General features: G+C 38.2%; 1 long non-coding RNA gene and 1 pseudogene across 3 annotated transcripts in view; one reads left to right on the forward strand and one right to left on the reverse strand.

Annotated features, from left to right (window-relative positions):
- LOC102162695 overlaps window positions 1–18776 on the forward strand; it is a 706046-nt gene that overhangs the window by 435218 nt on the left and 252052 nt on the right. The window lies entirely within an intron of this gene.
- LOC110256861 lies at window positions 7350–11939 on the reverse strand (annotated as a pseudogene).

Below are 18776 nucleotides of genomic sequence, written 5' to 3' on the forward strand. Positions count from 1 at the left end.
TGTTCCAGGATTTTCCTAATGGGAGGAGAAGAGAATGGTCTATATAGTTTAACAGAAGTTTCCTAGAGATTCTGTTTGACATTCTTTCTTCCTTTTGGAATTACTGTATAAAAGGCATGTTGGATTTCACCAAGTACCATAAGATGATAAACAGTTTGTAAAAATAAGGACTATTTGGAGATACCATTGAGATAAAATGATAAAAAGCAATAATTTAGCTAGAGTCACCTAGCACTAGGGCCCATTCAGGATCTAATGGAAGAGATAGACACTGCATTTAGGAAGGAACAAATTGTAGCTAATTATAAATGGGAGGGGATTAAAGGTAGACTTGGGGGAAGGTAAGCAATATTAAGGAGAAGAAACCTAAGAAATAGTCATCGGAGCCAGTGTTTCTACAAATCTTATTGTGTGGTAGACACTGTCCTGAGCACTTCTGTCATATTCACTGATTGAATCCTTACAACTCTATGAGAGAAATATTCCTATCCTCATTTTATAGGCAAGGACACTAAAACATATAGTAAGTTATTCAAGTTACAGAGGTAAGAGCAGTGGGGATAGCATTTGAACCTGGGTTGTGTGGCTCTGTAGCTTATGTTTTTAGCAACTAATTCTCAAGCAATTCTAGAGTAAATAAAAAGAACTCAGAACAGATAAAATCTAGAAGGTAAAGAAGAAGAAGTCAAGGCTGGTTCCTTCATTTTAATCCTAAATGATTAAAAGAAATTTTGCAATAATGATGGGAAAAAAGTGAGATGGAAAGGAGGTAGTTTCATTATTTAGTTTTCTGGTTATATAAAGATATACATGTATATATATACATATATATATATGCTTTTGTTTGTACAACCTAATTTGCATATAGATTTGGTAAAATATCAGTTGTTTAAGGATCTCTATTCTAACATCTACTCTTACCCTCATGAAATACATACTCCATGGTATCTTTGTGATAAGACAAGTTTTCCTATAATCCAGGGGGTATTTTAGAAAATGAAGTTTAAGTTTCTTGTCCTAGTATCTTTGTGTTTATTTATAACAGTGTGTTATTTATAGCATTTAATTTTGTCATTGTCATGCAGTGATCTTGTGGGAGGGGGCTTTTCCTTTAACCATTTTGGTAATTTGAAAATGAATTATTTTCAGAAAGCTTTCTGAGAATTAATTGGCAGGGAGCACTCCATCCATGTCTCTCAAGGTTGTGAGTTTTAAGGTAAATGCATTTTGGCTTGGCCCTTTTATTCCAGTCTTGAGAAATAATTGTTATATATGTAGTATAAGTTTAAGATATATGGCATGATGATTTGATTTATATATATTGTGAAATGATTACCATAACAGGTTCAGCTAACATCCATCTTCTCAATAGATACAATAAAAATAAAAGAAAAACAAAAGGAAAAAAGAAGAAATTTTTCCACGTGTGATAACTCCTACGATTTACTCTCTTAACAAGGTTCATATATATCATAGAGCAGTCTTAGCTGTAGTCATCATGTCCTCTGTTACATCCCTAGTACTTACTTACCTTATAACTGAAAGTTTATACCTTTTGAGCACCTTTCATCAATTTCCTCTTCCCCCAACTTCTGCCTTGGCTTTGCATCTTGTAACTACAAGTCTATGTCTGTCTGACCTCTTTTTCTATGAATTTTTTATTTTTATTTATTTATTTATTTATTTATTTATTTATTTATTGCTATTTCTTGGGCCGCTTCCGTGGCATATGGAGGTTCCCAGGCTAGGGGTCGAATCGGAGCTGTAGCCACCGGCCTACGCCAGAGCCACAGCAACGCGGGATCCGAGCCGCGTCTGCAACCTACACCACAGCTCATGGCAACGCCGGATCGTTAACCCACTGAGCAAGGCCAGGGACCGAACCCGCAACCTCATGGTTCCTAGTCGGATTCGTTAACCACTGCGCCACGACGGGAACTCCTCTATGAATTTTTTAAAAGAAATTCCACATGTAAGTGAGATTATATGGTATTTGTCTTCTCTCTCTCTCTCTTTTTTTTTTTTTTTTCATTTAGCATTATGCCTTCAGTGTACACCTATGTTGCTGGAAATGGGATGATTTCTTTGTTTTTTTAATGGCTGAATAATATTCCTGTGTGTGTGTGTTTGTGTGTGTGTGTGTGGTATATACCACATCTTTATCCATTTATCCATCAGTAGACATTAGGCTGTTTCCATGTCTTGGCTATTGTAAATAATGCTGCTATGAACATGGGATACGGATGTCTTTTCAGGTTAGCATTTTTGATTCCTTTTGATATAGTCCCAGAAGTGAAATTGCTGGACCATATGGTAATTCTAATTTTAATTTTTTGAGGTTCCTCCATACTATTTTACATAGTGGCTGTACCAATTAACAGTCCTACCAATGCTGTATAAATGTTCACTTTTCTGCATATCCACATCAGCATTAGTTGTCTTTTGTCTTTTTGATTATAGCCATTTTAACATGAGTGAGGTGATATCTCATCGTGGCTTTAATTTGCATTTCTCTAATGACTAGTGATGTTTAGCATCTTTTCATGTACCTCTTGGCCTTTTGTGTATTTTTTTGAAACAATATCTGCTCAAGTTATTTGCCCATTTCTATCAGGTATATGATTTGCAAATATTTTCTTCCATTCAGTAGATTGCCTTTTCATTTTGTTAATGATTTCCTTTGCTGTGTAGAAGTTTTTAGTTGAATGTTATCCTAGTTGTGAAGTTAAAGCCTTTAACCCATTTTGAGTTAATTTTTCTGAATGGCATAAGATATAAGTCCAGTTTCATTCTTTTACATGTGAATATCCAGTTATCCCAGCACTATTTATTGAAAGGACTGTCTTATCTCCATTTGCATATTCTTGGCTCACTTGTCAAATATTAGTTTGGGTTTATTTTCTGGGCTCTCAATTCCGTTCCACTGGTCTACTTGTTTGTTTTTATGCCAGAAATACTGTTTCATGACTACAGCTTTATGGTGTTGTCTTGATCCTTGATTCTATTTTGTTGCTACCATTTTTTTGAACTTCAGATGATTAATGGTGGTATTTAAAGTTTCCTATAATGACACTCTAGTAGTAGCAACAGGGTTTTAAATTAAAGAAAAAATTCACTGAGTGCCAAAATTCAGTTATTCTGATATGTAAAATAATAGATGTGCGTTCAGTTAGATCCACTTATGGAAGAATTTCCTTTGCTAAAATGACCTATTTTTGCTACTCTCCTAAAATTGATACTCCTTTGAAATGTCATTTAGGTGGCAACAGACTATTTTAAAAAAGCATATCATCCTGTGCACCTTTAATTGCCTAATAGCATACAAAAAATAAATAGTGGTTAATTGGTGTTGATAAAAGGACAGCTATGCAATTCTCCAGAAGGTTGCAGATAACAATAAGAAGTGCTTTAATATATATGAATGCTTGAACTGAATGCAAAGATGCTTTTGATGCTTTAAATCTTTCACAGAACCAGGTTTTGTAGCTCTAAAAAGATTTTTAAATTTAAGCTAGACATCAGAGCATTTGTTGAAAAAGTTGTGAGACTCAACACATAATGAAGGCAGAGACACTGTTTGTCCTACAAATTCCTGTGCTTCTAGAGCTTAGTCCCTGTGACTAACAGAGTTGAGAGTCCAGTAAATGCTGAATGAATAAGGGAAAGACACATTGCAAATGAATTTGGAGAAGACTTGTGAATTAAACAAAAAGTCATAAAATAAACCAAAGCATGTGACAACAAGCTCTTATAAATAAAGAAATTTCACTGATTAAATTTGGCCTTTGAAATATAAATTTTCTTACAGTAGCTTTCAGGACATGCTACACAGATATGAGGTTTTAAGAGATCACACTTTTTGCCACTTGGTGGCATCATTGTAGTTATGATGGATTTTTTTAACTCCAAGCTGAAGGAATTTGTCTTTGATACATACCATTAAATGCTCATCTTTTGATGAAATGTACAAGAGGCATTATGCAATTGGCCAGTAAAGGTGTGACAAAACATTCAATATCCATTTTTTTTTCTGTGAACATTTAAGAATAACTCTGAAATGAAGAATAACACCTCCATTTGTAACAATTGCACCTTTCTCTGCACCATAAAGCTTTTCCATTCAAATGTAAACAATTAGATAAAAATAAAACTAGGTTAATAAAGAGATGGTTTGAGTCAATTGGAAAAGGCAAATTATGTAATATTGTTCAATTTTAAGAAGAACTTTTATTTCTCATAACCATTAGAAATTTGTAGGCATAAACTGTTTACCTCTGAGCTACTCTGAAAATTATAAACTTTCTCTTGGAATGACATTTTCATCATTTTTCCTTCACAGCAGCTTTTTTCCATAGTCATTATTATGTTTAGATTGAATCTGATCACAATTGGCTTGCTCTTAGCACTTACTAAGGAATCTTAGACAAACTTTGAGATTGTGTCTCACGTTTGACTCTTGCTTGAATCAGAAGATGAAGTGGTTATTTTCATTCAATATCGCTTTTCTCCTGTTTTCCTCCTTTGGGTTCAAAGTTAATTAGAACACTTTATTACTGTTTAATACAGGGGAAAAATCATTATTTCAAAATGTAAGGGAATTCCCATTGTGGCTCAGTGGAAACAAACCTGACTAGTATTCATGAGGATGTGGGTTCAATCCTTGGTCTTCCTCAGTGGGTTAAGGATCTGGTAGTGCCACGTGCTCTGGTGTAGGTTATAGATGTGCTCACATCCCTTGTGGCTGTGGCTGTGGTGTAGTAGGCTGGCAGCTACGGCTCTGGTTCAACTCATAGCCCACAACTTCCATATTCCACAGATGTGGCCCTAAGAAAAAGCAAATAACATAAATATATATGTGTGTGTATATATATACAAGTTAAATAGACATTTCTTGGGAAATCATGAAATGTCATCTTAATGCAAGATGAGTCTTCTTTTGAAAAAGGGATTATGCTTTTTGTCTCCTTCTTTGGTTGATATATTTATACATTTAAGTTGTCTCAGTGAAGAAGTATAGAATTAAAAACAGGAAAAGCTCCATTGACATGAAATCAGATATTGTACTTCCTAGTCATATAGTCTGTTCCAAAATATATTTATCTGAAGTATTCCACATTTTCTATGCTTTGCCTGTGAAATACACTACTATCATTCTCTATTTTATCTTATAATAATAATTTATTTAGTCTGTACCTTGTTTTAAATGTCGAGTATTCTCCAGGGACTTTTGTGTGATGGACATGTAATTAATCTCCCATTTTCCTCTTGTCTACATTGATAAAATATTAGAAGATATTAGTTAAATACTTAGAAACCACTAACTGTTGAGATTTTATATTTCAAATTTACAGTTCATTTTGTGCAAGGACTTTCTATTTTATCCAGAAAGTAAGCACAGGAAGTAAACAGATGAATAAGAAGGCACGAGGAGGCTGTGACTTTGGGAGAATTAAATGGATTATTGTACTGTTCCTTCACCTGGGGCAGCTCAAAAAAACCTTTTAGCCTTTGTAGAAACAATATGTGACTTTCTAGAAGGCCACAGAAGATACTCTGTTGTGTAGACACAGAAGAAACCTGAGAGTGGAATATGAATTTGGCTGTAGGGAGAAAAATAAAACTCTTAGCTGTTTGTCTCAGCATTTGCTAGAGGCCAAATACACTAGATATTATCTTTATCCTTAACAATGTTTACAAAGTTTAGTTGGTCAGACTTGGTCATTGTTGTTAAGCTGATCTTTGAAATACAAATTGTGGCTTAGAATCTAGAATTCCATTCCCAACTTCATTGTTGTCCAGAAGTTGATTAAATACATGCAGTCCCATGCTTAAATGTGAGTTCAAAGGATATGTTCTTCTTGTAGGCCAGTGAACTCGGGGTTTAGGTAATACTGCATTTCATGTGGAAGATGGTGTTGGAAATATGTGTTCACTATCACTTGAGTCTAATCACCAAAATGACTTCAGAATTATAAATATGTGGCTGTATTCTCTGGATAGGTCAAGGAAGTTCCGTTAGTTACTGGGTTATAATGATTACTCTGATAAACAGTTGGGAACAATAAATTCTCTGATTTCTGTGTGGAGAACAGTCACACTCTTCACTGAAGGTACTTTACTCATTTAAATCCGATCACAGGAAGAAAATACAGAAGGGAGATGAGCTACGCCTTACAACAACAACGTTCTCCTTGTTTTGTTCCACCCTCAGGTCATGATGAACCCCATGTTTCTTCAAGCTTTCCATTTCAACAGTCCACTTACATTTATATTTCACAATCGCCTAACAAGATTCTCAAATTATTTAAGTGCAGGGAAGATAAAAGGACAAGGGTATAGAAACATTCTTTTCCCAAGTTCAGTCCTTTACTTTTCCGGATCTTCTCACTAAAACAAAGCTCATTTATCTTCGCAGGCAATGGTATAACTCTAATATATGCACTTAGTTAACATATTATTAAAATAGCTATTTGGAAAAACTGTGTAGTTGATTATAATTTTTTTTTTTCTGCAGTAAAGAAACACTTTTAAAAACACCTTAAATTTTTTTTGTATGTTTTGGGTGGTTTTCAAAGGAAGCAACCTCAGAAAGGACATGGATTGATAGAAAATAGGTTGGCAGTAGGACACAATGAAAATCTATTCTGTATAGACCAGTAGAAAATTTAGTTATGATAACTAAGTTATAAAAAAGATACTTAAAAATGGCAACTAAGGAAAATTTAAAATAGACAATCTAAATGTCTTCATTACCCTGTCACTGTTTATAATTTTATTATTACTCTTTCACTGGTGATAGCTTTGTACTCACTGTTAGTTCTACTTTGGGTAGCCTTAAAAACAAACAGTGTGAAATAAATTAATGGAAGGGATTGGTAAGATCGGCTATATTCCAGAGCCCACTAGCATAGAGCAATAGGTGAAAACAAGGGAGCAGTGACAGACAAGAAATGATGGGAGAGATTTGAAATAATTCACCAGATTTAAACTGATAGCAAATATTTGACAATTTGTAGGCATATCTATCGGCTCAGGGTGTTAAGTATAAGAACTCTGATAAAGGCTTCTGATTCTATACTCAGAGGCTTTTCAGAATCTGAGTCTCCTTCTATAATGACAGCAGTCTTAACCTTATCTTGCACACATGATCCTTTAAAATTGAATCTGGGAGTTCCTGTCATGGCTCAGTGGAGACAGTCGGATTGGGAACCATGGGGTTGCGGGTTTGATCCCTAGCCTCTCTCAGTGGGTTGGGGATCCAGCGTTGAGGTGAGCTGTGGTGTAGGTCACATATGCGGCTTGGATCTGGCGTTGCTGTGGCTGTGGCATAGACTGGCGGCAGCAGCTCTGATTGGACCCCTAGCCTGGGAGCCTATATGCCGCTGATGCGGTCCTAAAAGGACAAAAGACAAAAAAAACAAAAAACACCACCCCACCCCCCACAAAACCAAAACTGAATTTTGTTAAGTTTTCAGATGATAGAATACCCACTAGGACACCCACTTACTTTCCTCAGAGCCTGTGGGGCTGCTTCTACAGAGAGGTAGTGCCCGTTTGGTGCTAAGCCAGCAGAAATATTAAGAACCAGTTAGTCAGGGTCATTCAGTGTGCTCAGGATAATTCAGACAGAAGCTTCAGCTCTTTTGATCTTCTTTCTATATGCTTTGAAAAAAGTATAGATGATGAAAAGAGGGATGTTAAAGAAAATAATACTCTTTGGTCAGTTTCATCAAGGGCAGTTCTAAAACAGAGCTAAAACAGGGGTGGCCTCCTCATCTAGGCGCTAGACCCTGTGGTCAGTCAGCTTATGCAACCTGGACATTGTGCTGTGCTTGTAAGTGAAGTTCATCTTTATGAGATTTCAGCAGACCCTGGTCAAAGAGGTTGGTCATTAAAGGCAGGAAGCACAGCAACTTTAGTAAATATAGTAAAAAATGCAATTTTCTTTAGTAAGGTGTTAAGGAGAGAGCTTTTGAAATTTATCTTAATTTAGCCTTCGAAAGATAGGACCTTGCTCCTACATCTTGCTGTAGAGTTGCCTTTTGATGTACTTGCTTTACATACTAAGGGAGAGGACTGTGTTTCCTTAATTGGGTTTGTGTTCTATTGCTTTCTTGGTAAATTCTATTTTAGGAGCTTTATAAATTGACCATAAAAACCTACACTAAACTGGAATTTCAGGGACCTAGGAGAAAGCTCTTTCTTTCATTTTAAAAAGACATTTATTTATGAGCTTCAAGGTCATTTAAATATTAATTTTCTTGTTAAATCTTCTAGTTTATTGGTTTTCCTCCTCTGAAAATAATGTTCTCCAACTTCCAGTAAAGAAACAGAGGTCATGGATTAGATAGGCATGGAATATGGTATAAGAATCAGAAACATCTGATTTTAGAAAACTGGAGAAACATAGCCCCTTGAGAAGCTGGGCAGTTAAGTACAGTAATCTGCCAGAAGGCAGGACTTTAACTGGGCAGGTAATATGTTTGGGCATAGTTCTAGTTCAGAGAGCTTTAAGTGAAAGCTGCTCATCTAGGAACTGAAGATGGTTTAATGAAAAGAGGACATAATGAAAAGAGGACTCTCAACCCAGGTGGATTCCTTTTCTTTACATCTTTGAAAATCTCCTAGCACTTTTTTTTTTTTTTATTTTGCTGCCATTCCAAGGCACGAGGCTAGGGGCTGCACTGACTCATTACATATTCCCCTAAGTTACAGACTTTTCTTCTGTTCAGTCCAGTTGGCTGCTTCTTTGTGGTCCTCTTTTCCCTCTCACCCTTTCTGATGTCCACGTGTTAGACATCCATGTTGGTTAAAGTGCACTGCTGAATTGTGCTATGGTCTGTGGTACCAGCAGTGATCAAATGAAGACAGAATACATTAGAGTAAAGCACAAGCACTCTTTTCTTGCTGCTCAGCTGTCTAGGTAGCTGAACACTGACCTATCTTAACAAAGCATTTGCTGTCTCATTGATAAGTCCCATTCCTTCCCCTCACTTTTTTTCTAGGACCTGACCTAAGGGTTATGGTTTTTCTGGGTATTCCAATCAGTACACTTATATGTACATAAGTCCACTTATTACAGACACACAAGGGGGATCTCATAGGCAGAAGAGGAGGCAATGTGAAGATGGTGCAGAGATAGAAGTACTGTGGCCACAAGCCAAGGAAGCTAAGGATGTTGAAAACCACCATAAGCTGGACAAAGCAAGACGTATTTTCCCATAGAGCTTTCAGAAGGAGAGTGCCTTTCTTGTAAACTTAACTTTGGACTTTGGCCTCCGAAACTGTGAAAGAATAAAATTAGGTTGCTTGAATTTATCAAATTGGTGATCATTTGTTTTAGCATTCATAGGAAACTAATAGAGATTTTGGGACTGGGAAGCAGGGGTGGCTGTAATAAGACCTCAAAAGTGTGGCAGAATTTTTAGAATTCACTAATGGGCAGAGGCTGTGAGAATTTTGAGGTGCCTGATAGAAAAAGCCTAGATTCTAGTGAGCTCTCAGAAGGAAGACCACAAATAAGAAAACGTCTGTCATCTTAGAGACACATACACTGTCAAGAGCATAGTGTTGATAGTAATATGAATGTTAAGAGTATTTCTGGTAAAGACTCAGAATGAAACAAAGAACATGTTACTGTAAAATAGAGGAAATATGATTGTTATATACATGGAGAATAGAACTTGTAGGTACAGGCCTTGGATATTTAGCTGAGGAGATTTCTAAGTGAACTGTGGAAGATGCGGCCTGGTTTCTTTTTTTCTGATTATAGTAAAATGCAAGAGGAAAGAGAGCAATTGAGGAAGGAATGGTTAAGGCAAAAGAAATCAGCACTTGATGATTTGAGAAATTTGCATCCTATTCAGATAGCACAAGATGCTAATGTTAGCAGATTTGCTGTTAGGGTTGCATGCTCTGGAGAGACACCAAAGGTGGGGCTGGAGCACCTTTTGGTTGAAGAGATTACCTGTCACTCACAGATGCACATGACAATCTCAGCAGAAGCCAGGAACAGAGGTGAAGTTATCCAGAGAAGATGTGCAGAGGACCCACTCATCTATAGTGACATGAGTCCTCTTGATATGTACATGAGACCCACCACATTTGTGAGAGTAATATACCAGCAGACACATCGCAAACTTGGACTAAAAGGAACAGGGACAGGATAAAATGAGGGAAAGCTGTTGAACTCCTGGGCATCTGTAGACAGGGAAAGGTTGAAAGAGTTACTTACCTGCAAACATGTGGTATCCTTCAAGAAAAGGAGGAGAACTCCAAGGGCAGAGCAGTGATCGCACAGTCAGAGGCAGAAGATTCATGTTGAGCAGCCTACAAAGCTCCTGCAGAGACCCATCTAGAAGCTGTGAGCCCAAATGGTAGAGCTGCAGGCCTTGAGTGGATGCCAAGTGGAGCCTTGAGTAACAGAGGGTTTTTCTTAAGCCTTGAAATCTAATGAAATTTCCCCTGCTGCATTTCAGACTTTTGGAGGGATAGGTAACCCCTTTATTGCTTCCAATTTCTCCCTATTAGAATGAAAATGTCTAACACTGTTACTCTATGACTTTTCTTCCTTTTTTTTTTTTTCTTTTTCTTTTTTTTGGTCTTTGTGTACAGTCTTTATTTCAAATATTTGTTAAAACACCATTAGATTATTCCTTAGGACAAGAGCAAAGATAAAGCCTATGTTTAAAACTTGACAGAACAGAGGGCAGCACTTTAGCTGAAGCCTGCCTGCTGACCAGAGGAGCGTATTCTGAGTGGACTTAGCCAAGAAAAGGAAATCAAGCAGGGAAGAAAAGGTGCCCATCCGAATCAAATGTCAGCTGCCATCAGGGCAAGTCTTGTGATGGTCACAGATTGGACACTCTGTTTTTGGAAGGTTCGAGTACAGCACAGGGGTTCCGTGTGCCTTTATGGCTACACCCCTGTCTGAGGTGTCATTAGGTCAATGTCACTCAAATTCCTGGCCAGCCAAACACCTACAGGGAAGAGTCCCAAATTGAGAATGAGGTTCCTCCGGAAGTTATTTCTATTCGTGCTGAAGTGGTAGATGCCCCAAAGCTAATCTCCCACGTTGTCTGGAACTTCGGGAGCCTCATTTGCCAAGCCCGCAGGGTTCGCACTGACCCTGCTGGAAGCCATGGCAGCACCTCCGCGCTCTGCAAGGCCTCTCTTCACGCACCGTGCTGGCGCTGGCCACCCTCTGACTTTGCTATCATTGTATTTTGAGAGTGGGTAACTTGCTTTTCAATGTCATAGGTCCACAGATAGAGAATGATTTTGCCCCAGGATGAATCATATTTACAGTCGCACATCACCTGATTTAGATGATGACATTGAGACTTCTAAATTCATGATATTTAGATGTAATTTTGTACTTAAGTTGATGCTGTAATAGGTCCACATTTGGGAGGGATATTGGGAAGAGCTGAATGCTTTTTTTTTTTTTTTTTTTTCTTTTCATGGCACAGACAGGAATTCGATGTGGGGTGGTGGGTCAGAGGATAGACTGTAATGGTTTAAATTCTGGCTTTCTCAAAGATATGTTTCTCTCCACATCTCTGAAAGCTGTGACTATTTCTTTACTTAGAAAAAGAGTCTTGAAAGGATCTTTAGGCGAGATTATCCTGCATTACTCAGATGGGCCCTAAATCCAATTATGAGGGTCTTCATAAGAGACAGAAGCAGCCAGACATAGAGGAGAATGCAATGTGAAAAGAGAAGCAGAGTTTGGAGCAATGTGGCCAGAAGCCAGGGAATGTAGACATCCACCAGAAGCTAAAAGAAGCCAGGACGGATTCTCCCCCAGAGTATCCTCAGGTAGTGCCTCCCTGCCGACACCTTAATTTTGGATTTTCACCATCAGAACTGGGTGAATAAATTTCTTTTTTTTATTTATTTTTTTTATTTTTTTTATTTTTGTTGTTGTTGTTGTTGTTGTTGCTATTTCTTGGGCCGCTCCCGCGGCATATGGAGGTTCCCAGGCTAGGGGTCGAATCGTAGCTGTAGCCACCGGCCTACGCCAGAGCCACAGCAACGCGGGATCCGAGCCGCGTCTGCAACCTACACCACAGCTCACGGCAACGCCGGATCATTAACCCACTGAGCAAGGGCAGGGACCGAACCCGCAACCTCATGGTTCCTAGTCGGATTCGTTAACCACTGCGCCACGATGGGAACTCCATAAATTTCTTTTAAGTCTCCAAGTTTGTGGTAATTTTGTTATGGTATTTCCTAAGAAACTAAATATTTCACCCTCAACCTACTTTGTTTCTTTCTCTAGGGGTCTGAGATTTTGTTGATGGTGGTTCTAATTTACCCTTTTGGATTATGGTGATAACCAGGCTGACTTCTTGGTCTCCCCTCCAAGTCAGCCAACATCTTCCCATATTCCAAAAGGAACTAATTCCCTGTAGGAGGACTAGATTTTCTCTGCCTCTCTATCCCCTATTAACTCCCAGATTGTTGGAGCACATCTCTAGAAGTTTCTACTTAACACTATTTTTTTTTTTCCCCTAATCAAAACACACACCGTTTTAGGGAGTTCCCGTCATGGCTCAATGGTTAACGAATCCAACTAGGAACCATGAGGTTGCAGGTTCAATCCCTGGCCTTGCTCAGTGGGTTAAGGATCCGGCATTGCCATGAGCTGTGGTGTAGGTTGCAGACGTGGCTCGGATCCCGCATTGCTGTGGCTCTGGCGTAGGCTAGCAGCTACAGCTCCGATTCAACTCCTAGCCTGGGAACCTCCATATGCCGCAGGAGTGGCCCGAGAAATGCCAAAAAGACAAACAAACAAACAAACACACACCATTTTAGTACAGCACCCACTCATACCCCTTCTCCTCATTCTTATTATTTGGTCACAAGGATTCCCTGCTCTGCTCTGCACTCTGAAGCCCATTCCTCTTTGTAATGTACCCCTGCAGGAATTCCAATGCACATTTGCCTCTTAATGGAAATATAATTGACTTCCAGGGAACATTTGAATAATTAAGGCCTCACATTTGCATTTTAATCTAGGTATTTTCCAGCCCTATCCCTATGACTTTTGGGGAAAGAGATCTTTTCTGACAGGTAACAATTGTAGCTGTCTTATTCTGAGTACCTACTGTATGCCAGTCACCAGGGTAGTCACTTTGTAGATATCCATTTAATCTTCGCAATAGTCTATTTCACCTCCAGTTTGCAAACTAGCACCAAAGACAGTAGGAGATCTGAACCAACTCACAAGGCTTAGAAAACCACAGTATAGATGGTGGTGGGGGGAGGGGGGCAAGATTTTCCCTGTCTTCTACTTATGTTTTATATTTTTATATTCTCTACTGTTAAAACCTGAACACACAAGTTTTTTCAATTCAAATATCAATGTCAATAAACAAATTTTATTGGTGTCCAGCCACACCCACTCATTTAAATAAATATGGCGAATGCTTGATATTTGAGTATAATAACTCAAGAACTTCAAAGATAAATATAGTGTCTTACTATATATAAGATCCCAAGTTATAGCAAAATAGCATAACTTTGTACTGTGTAGATTGAAACATTCAATAGGTGCTTTCTGGTCATAGACCATATTTATCTTTGATGATCAAAATAAATGTCAGGATGTTGTTTATATATCATGACCTTCTGAAAGTCATTTGAAACAGCTTTCAGTTAAAAGGTAATAAAAACTAAATCCAAACTCCTAAAACATGAGTAATAAGAAAAGAGCCTCACATTTTGTAGCATATTAATAACAAGACAACAGGTCCAAAATGGAGTTGGCTTATGTTAAGTCCCCCATCACCAAACTGAGGTAATTTAATTATAGTTTTAGCTCTTCCACAAATGGAACTTTAAGCCAGTCATTCAGGAATTACTGGATCAGTACTGAAGCTGAACATGGCTCTGTGGGGCTCCTGGGCACAAAAGCCTTTCTGTGTCCCTCATTTCTTATTCTTAGCAAATGGGCCTCATTCAGCCACCATGAACCTTCCCTGAATTCCTAGGGACAGGTTCAGACAGTTGCTGATCAGGGAAGGGAGAAACAGTCAAGCAACAATAGTACAGCCTTGGGGAAGTATTCTGGTTCCCTCTCAAGGAATACATGTAATAATATAGGCATCTTATACACCTAAGAGAAAAGGTATATTCCTTGCGCTTCTTTTAGAAATGAATACTTCAGCATTGAACAGCTTAGAGTCCTACCTTGTCCTTCTCCCTGAGTTAATTGCATGCTAAACACAAAGACATAAGCTAAAGATTAGGCACCCTGAGCATAATTGCCTGTGGGTTAAAGATTATTTGCACTTGATGTTTTTCAGGAATTTACGCTAGTTTGTTCTAATCTCTGATCAATATGCCCTTTTTGCCAGTACTGTTATTCTAGGCAATAGCCCAGAAGACCATCATGATCATACCAAGATCTCCTTGACTTCAGCTTTGATGACTAAGATTCCCCAAAAGAAAGAATAATTCATGTTGTTCCAATCATGATTCCTATCTGAAAACCTGTTTTTCTCCTTTTTACTGTAAAACTCCTCCCACGTCTTGCTAATGGGGGGCAACAGTCTTTAAGGTATTAGCCTGCTGTGACCCTCCTTTGCCTGGCAAAGCAATAAAGCTAATTTTTTTCTTCTTTACCCAAAACTCTGTCTCTGCATGTCATTTCAGCACTGGCAGACAGAGGCTGAATTCTGGCAACAGTAATAGTAATCTGCCTGATAGACTCCTGCCATCCCCTAAAGGAAACTAACTTTGTGATAATCAACCTGCTTTTTGGCCTAGTATAACTTCCTTGTTCCTGCTCCCTTCTGCCTATAAAAGTCTTTCATTTTGTACAGTTTCCTCTGCTAGATTGGATGCTGCCTGATTCAAATTGATTTTTGCTCAAACTCTTAAAATTTTTAATATGCCTCAGTTTACCTTTTGGCAAAGGAGAATGTTACAATTATGGCAAAGCTTGGTAGAATTGTCACCACCTACGTAAAGTGCAGATGTAAGCATTCTTATTTGAAACTCTTCTCAAACTATACTTGGTCTTGAAGCACCTAAGCTTCCTTAAGAAGAGAGCTTATATTTTATTTCATTTCAGTTTAAGTATTGGCCCAATCCTGTGATTGTTTTTTTGGTAGCCAAATCATAACCACTTTCCAATTTTTATGATTGGTCTCAACTTCAGTGTAGTCTATAAGGGGGAGTTTTTTGAGGGTGTAAATCCATGAGGTTCAAATGTACTTTCTTATAGTGTCCCTTTCTTCCTGGGCCTGATTTCCCATCCTTGCCCTGGACTGATGATGTATGACTGGACTGTGATTGTCTGCTCTTGGGGTGGTGGCTCTGGACATCTGCACGCATGTGGCCGCAAATCAGTAGGAAGTGAGTCTGCTATTCATTCTTGGTCACTACTGCACTTGTGAGAAACTGGTTATTGATTCTCTGAGTGATCAGAGTCCATAATCTGACTCTCACCTGCAATGTAGATATTGAACTCCTGGGGGCTCTGTCCAGTTCTGTGTGCACAGTTCCAATTGTCTTGTTAACAAAGATTAGAAAGATGAGAACTTTTGCTTCTAGGGTCCTCATGTGCTGTTGAGCGCCCACACTACTTCCTCTTGGTTGAAGAGACTCTCATAAATCTTAGCCATGCCTGCTCTCAGCTTTGCTTTCTTGCACTTGTGTGGTTCCTCTTTCCTGGCAGCTTTAGTGACTCAGCAAATGACTTAGCAAATCAAGAAAAATGCCACCACTTCCTTCACAGAAGATGGTAGGAAAGTGTGCAAGTGCCTCTTCTCTGGCCCTGGCTGAGGGGGTGAATTGAATGACCCCTCCTCCTCTGTAGCAAGATGAGTATCAGGGGAAATTGATGATGCTCTACACTCTGCTTCACCCTTTTGTTATCTAGATGCTAGTGCTGTATAACAGGATGGTGTAGATTGAGCTTTAGAATTTTCTGGAACATATTTTTAGGAAGAAATGAGACAAGATGGTTTGCCACACAGTGGGCTTTGTTTTTGTTTTTTCCTTTTAGGGCTATACCTGTGGCATATGGGAGTTCCCAAGCTAGGGGTTGAACTGGTACTGAAGCTGCTGGCCTACACCTTAGCCACGGCAATGCCAGATCCAAGCCATGTCTGTGACCTACACCACAGCTCACAGCAACACTGGATCATTAATCCACTGAACAAGGCCAGGGATCTAACCCACCTCCTCATGCATACTGGTCAGGTACATAACCCACTGAACTACAACAGGAACTCCCACACAGTGGGCTTTTTTTTTTTTTTTTTTCAGTTGACAGCATTCCTACAGCAATTCTGGTGCATTCTCTTTAACTCTTGATATGAGCTGAGAGAGCTGTGCTAAAAGTTCTAGGTCCTGGCTGAACATTAGGCTCATCTGGAAGCATTTAGAAAGTATAACTCCTCAATGACTGCCCCCAATTAGCATGTTATTATTTAGGGGGGAAGTGTTCTTCCAGCATAGTATTTTTTAACCAATGGGCCAGAAGGGAGGCCTAGGGAACATGAATGAACATCCTGGTAGTTCATTACAAACTCATAATCTCATTGTAGGAGGAAAGTGCTATACTAGAAAACCTAAATTGAAGAAGCTGACATAGTTGAATTAAGGACCTTTAGTTCTTAGGTTCCAGGCAGCCAAGCAAAGAAGGAAACGGATTATACAACACAGCTTTCAGTGTCTAATAAAGGATACATTTATAGTGGTTCAGGGTTAAAACTTCTCCATTTAGAAAGAATTAATTTCATGAGTCTTAATCTAAGTTCAAAGATTAAGAACCTTATTATGTTCATATAAAGGTCCATACTTAACACTTTTGTGATATAAAGAATGTTTCAATATATTGCTATTGCTTTTATTTATTTTCAGTAAGAACTGAAAAATATATCATGGTGGAAGAGTTGACAGTGATGCAATGCCATTAGCCTACTCTGATTTTTCTGCCAATGTATAGATGCTAACATTGCTGGATAATTATTGTGTGGGCAACCGTGTAGATGACCATGTTGGGAAATGCCATATATAGCCTGGATTGGCTTTAACAATCCTGAGATCTCATTTCTTCCCCAAACGGGTTACTTTGAAAATCAACATAGTATGTTGATAAGTTGATGAATTTTAGAACTAGAAAAATTAATACCTATTCCTTAACTTACTTGTTTTGTTATCTTGGAAAAAATTGCTTAATTTCTGTGAGTCTCAGTTCCTCATTTTTAAAATGGTAGTAACAATTTCACTTTAAAGGGCTACTGTGAAGTTGAGAGATGCATATATGTAGAGATCCCAGTACATAGTAGGTACTTTATAAATGCTGTTGTCATTTAAACCAGCCCATTGGGGAGATTATAGATTCCTTTGGAAACTTGAATGTGTATATGGTGCAGAATATTGTACTTTGAGATTATGACAACAGACGTTTCTAATGAAGGAACTAATTCTATTTATTTTGCTATTGTTGGTTTTCTTTCTCTTAGATATATAAAGATCTTCACTTTCAGTAAGAAGAGTGAAGAAGCCTCAGCTTGTTTTCTGTAAACGTATGAAGCAAAGGCAGGGATAAAAATCTGTTAAAGATATTTGTTTAATCTATGATAGGATAGTCATCAGAGTATTAAGAGTTTGATGTAGTATTATGCCACAGTATCTTTCATTATACAGATTTCTTTGTGAAAGAGAAACATTATCTGTTCATAAGCTTTTCCATCTACCAGCCCTGCTACAAGCACCACATTATAACTTCAAAAATATTTTTCTCCTATAGCATAATTCATGCTTCTGCAGATTGTGCAGCCTGCATTCTTTATGGATTATACTGCTGAGACAGCGCTTATGTAGTCAACACTCAGTAGTTCTACTGTACTAATACTAATTCTGCTCATGCATTGGCTGGGCTTTTTGTTCCAGGGACTCAGAAGTTTTTTGGGAGGTTGTTTAAAAACTAGGGACAGACATAGCAAATGTGAGTATTCACCTGTTTTTATAAAAACAGCTATGCAAACTCAGCTCAGCCAGGCCCACAACGGTCAATCAGCAGTTCAGGAATCAGCCTTAATCTCTGTGTCTTTAAGAGCATACATTTTTATCTCCATAAATTTCCACTAGTGAAAACAGGAAAATCAGTCCTCCTTTTCTTCTTGAGTACCAATAAATTGGGAGGAAGAGGTTACATGTCTGGTGAAACTTTGTATTAAACATAAAAAACATTAGCAAGAAGATGAAAAGTGTCTCAGAATCTGCACATTGAAATAGACTAACACCCATTTATTATGAGATCATCCATGTTATATCATCCCCACCAACATATGATAACCAACTATGGGTATAAATCTGATTTCCTTGGAAAAAATAAACTTCCAAAGGAAATATCAATTTCCTATCTCGCTTTCCAAAACTTCACTGTATCTAAAGTCATTTATAATTGTCACTGGTGAAGTCATCATAATTTCTTTTCCTGGTACCTGTGGGCTGGCTAAACTCCTTTTGTTTTTTGATTTTATATTCACCTTTTCCTGTTTCTTCTGGAGAGTGAGCAAAAGGAACTTGTAAAAGACATGAGTCATCCCTCAACAAAAGATTTCTCCTGAGATGGTACTTCTGAGTATAAATTGCTTTCTTTCTCTTCACTCAAAATAAAGACTGAGGGTTGTTCATTCTCCACTGTTTTGGCTATTGTGCCTATAATCTCTCTCTCCCTTTCTGTTAGTTTACTGGGTGGCAATTATGTGCTGTTTCTCTAGGTGCCAATTGTAACTGCCATGTGCTATCAC

Source organism: Sus scrofa, chromosome 1, assembly GCF_000003025.6.
Source record: "Sus scrofa isolate TJ Tabasco breed Duroc chromosome 1, Sscrofa11.1, whole genome shotgun sequence".
NCBI lineage: Eukaryota > Metazoa > Chordata > Mammalia > Artiodactyla > Suidae > Sus > Sus scrofa.